Here is a 4,026-nt window from a genome sequence, read left to right on the forward strand (position 1 = left end):
AAAGACTCCTTATGGGAGTAATATTCCCACCCATATCTACCACTCAAAAGCACAATAGATAGAACAGACTTAGAATCATAAGTAAACGTAATGGAACTTGGTAGCAGTAGTGTATGAACATCAAGTTACCTATCTGGTGAATTTATACTCAAACAGACAAATCACAACAGCTGTAAATTGCGTAAGATTAGGTTAAATTAGATTACAGAATAGGAAATAGGTAATGGGAAAAGAAAAGGTTAAGACTGAATCACACCTGATATTGTAGGTAGATGGTTAGATAATGGTATGAAATACATTCCTTCCCGTACAACACTTCACAAGCATAGATTCCCCATCTAGGATTAAGGCATGGCAGACCAACCAAGAACCAACTAAGCAAACTCAGGAACCAGCTAAGAAAACATCTAGGGATGGAGAATGCATCGTAGATTCCCCTCCTAGGGTTCAGTCACCGAAGAACAACCACAAAGGAGCTGACCGAGATTTTCAATCGATGTGGCTGCCGAATTTCATGGGAATAGGCTATAATTTGCTAGAGGTACTCAAGAACAGGATTACGCTGGGGGAACTTGGATTTCCCACCCCAGGCGTTAAAAATGCCACCCCAAAATTAAAAAAAAAATCCAGATCTACCCTTCGGAATATATAAGTTCGTAACATTTCAAAATCTTAAGTCTCGAATCATACCTTCTTTGTAATTATGCATAAATCACCGACAGAGTTCAGAAGCTTATGTACCGAATCAATGTCGCCCACTGTCACCTTTTGAGCACCAATTACTCTCCTCATTCCATCAATCTCCCCACCATTACTCCTCCACCACCAACTTCATCACCAGCCCCCCATTACTCCCATCTGACTCACATTACTCCTCCACCACCACTCTTCTTCTTCCTCCACTTTTCTTCTTCCTCCCCCCACCACCATCTCCTCCAAGTTCCATCTTGCACCACCCTCAACCACCATCTCCTTTCAAGTACCATCTTGCCACCAAGTCCCACCAAGTTCCATCTTTTGTTGCTGGTAAGTTTTATTTCTCCCCCCTTCATATCCTTCATATACATTGTAGATACTTGGAAGCCTTTTTTGCACCACCATTGTATGTTGCTGATCTCGGGCTTGTTTCGGAAATGTAACTGCCGAAGTCCTCTAGAAATTAGTTTGCCGAAGTATTTCGGAATAATAACGTACAAAGAAACTCGGAACTTCATATTCCAAAATTTTAACCAGTGGCAGTTTGTTATATGCAAGATGAATGACATAACATTACATGTATGACGAAGATTTACTGCTTCAAGGCGCATGTGATGCTGGAAATGTTGAGCCTAGCAGTATCACTCCGTGGGTGCCCCCCTTGTATAAGTGTGGACGCCACACCTTTTTTTGCAACTGATCAGATATTCATTGAATAATTAGTGTTGGAACATACTACTTTGTATTTGAATAATTTTGTGATGATCATTGAATAATTAGTGATGGTTGGTAGGATGTTTTGTTTCTAAAGCGATATTTTATCATTGAACAGATATTTGATACTTGTGATGAGCTTCTCCAATGGGCTCGGAATTTTGGGAAGGAGAATGGATATGTCGTAGTGATCTCAAGGCCTGACAAGGCAAGATATGGAGGAAATATATATATATATATATATATATATATATATGTGTGTGTGTGTGTGTGTGTGTGTGTTATTTTGCGATGCAAGAAGCATGGTATTTTCAAGCCGTACAAGGACCTGGATACGTTCAAGTACAACACCACCGAATCAAAAATGAGCGATTTCCCTTTTAAACTTAGAGGATGACCTACAGAGGGTGATAGAAGGTGGTGGATAAAAGTGATGTGTGGTTCACACAACCATGAACCAGCTAGATCGCTAATTGGCTACTCCTACGTTGGTCGATTAACAAAAGAAGATAAGAGGCTTGTGGAAACCATGGCTAAGTCTTGGGTTGCACCGAGACACATGCTAGTGTCACTGAAGGAAAAATAACCCAGGTAACTTGACTACAATCACTCATGTTTACAGTTGCACCAAAAGGTTTAGAAAATTCGACCAGGGGCCACTGACAGAAATGCAACATTTGATGAAGAAGTTGGCAGAAGGAAAGTATGTTCACTTTGAAAGACAGCAAGACGATTCAAACGTCATTAGAGATGTTTTATGGGCTCATCCTGATGTTGTAAGACTCTTCAACACATTCCCTCATGTGGTCATCATGGATTTCGCGTACAAGACAAACATATACCATATCCCCTTGCTTGAAATGGTTGGCCTCACTTCTACGGGTTTGACTTTCTCCATAACATTTTACTACATGGTTAGGGAGCACACAAATGACTATATTTGGGCCTTAGAGTGTATGAAGTCTCATTTTGCCGAAAATTCCAGATTACCATAAGTGATTGTGACTGACAGAGATTTGAATATTGAGTGTTGTTCAGCAAACCCTTTCAAATTCCAGTCGTTTATTATGCCGCTTCCACATAACAACTGTAAAAGTTCAATTCTCCACGTAACAGTTAAACTACTAGGTTCAACTAACAATTGTGTCATACTTCAAGAGCATCATGTACATGAAGCTAACAAATCAATGGTAATGATTAGTGAACAACTGATGCAATTTTATGAACACTTAACAGCCAAAGAGAATACAAATATGCAATGAAAGAATTGGACCAATTCACTTTTGCATTGATTCATTACAAAGCTCATATTTAATACCCTTATCACTCTTATGCAAATCACAAAATCATGAAAGAAGCTCTTAAAGATGGAATCACTAAATATGCAAGTCACTTCCAAGTTAAATCATGAAGCTGGAATCAAATCCTCAAACACATGTACACCACAGGAAGAGTTTTAAGAACCCCATTGACTTTAAAGCCAAAATCAATTTTTAGGAGAAGCTTTTCTGTTAGCTCTATGAAAAACACACACAATGAAGTATGAACCTATGTGGCCAGAAAGAACTATGTAGAAGACTTCAAATAATCTGACCACGTGTGATTCAAAGGACCCCCCTCACCCAGCATCTCATTCAAGCAGACACTAACATACAAGAAGCAATGACATCAGGACCTGGCAACCTACATAGCAATTGAACTTGATTTGCTCAACCTCCTTAGCTACCTATGCTTGCATCACAACTCTGTTATGTGCATTTATTTTTTCAAACAAAATAATATTGAATCATCCATGATCCAACAGTACCATGATCAAACCAAGCACACACAGCTTCTCTCAGAGTTCCAATTGGTAGGGTAGTCAAAAACTCAAAATCAAGCCTCTAGTCCTCAACATTCAAAAGGAGGCAGTAAACAAGCTAAACATCAATATTAAAAAGGCATTACAATCCCCAAACCCCCAAACTGCACCCCTACAGTCCCCAAATCCCTAAAAGCCCAATCCCCAAACCGCACCCAACTTTTCCAATTTCAAACCCTAAGATACGAAATTTAACAACAACAACAACAACAACAACAAGATGATGAAGGTAGGGTTGAATTTGGGGTCGAAATCGCCCTCCAGGTCGCTTTGCTTCGGAAATAGAAATTTGAGAAGAGTTTCGGAGGTAGATAGAAGTGAAATGGAAACCCGTGTTCTGTTTAAATATCAATACCCTTCGGAAATTTATCTTACGAAATGTATCAGAATGATGGCATACGAAGAATTTCGGAAATCGGGATTTCAAAATAAAACACAGAGGGGCATTAAAGTATTTCCCCACTTTTAAGTGGGATGACATTTCTAATGCCTGGGGTGGCAAATCCAAGCCCCATTACGCTTCCGGATCCCACTGTAATATTCACCAATTTTCTGAACTTTTTTTTTAACCTATGGCTAGCTCAAATGTACAATGGATATCCAACAAAGCCCAAAAACTAATAGGCCCAGGAACATGACAAAAAAAATGACTCCCATAAACAGTAAATTAGAAGTAAGCATTTTTAAGTAGTAGATGTACTACATGATAAAAATCAACTTTTACTATTTAGTTTTCTAAAAATAAATATATATAC

Source organism: Lotus japonicus, chromosome 3 (genome assembly GCF_012489685.1).
Source record: "Lotus japonicus ecotype B-129 chromosome 3, LjGifu_v1.2".
NCBI lineage: Eukaryota > Viridiplantae > Streptophyta > Magnoliopsida > Fabales > Fabaceae > Lotus > Lotus japonicus.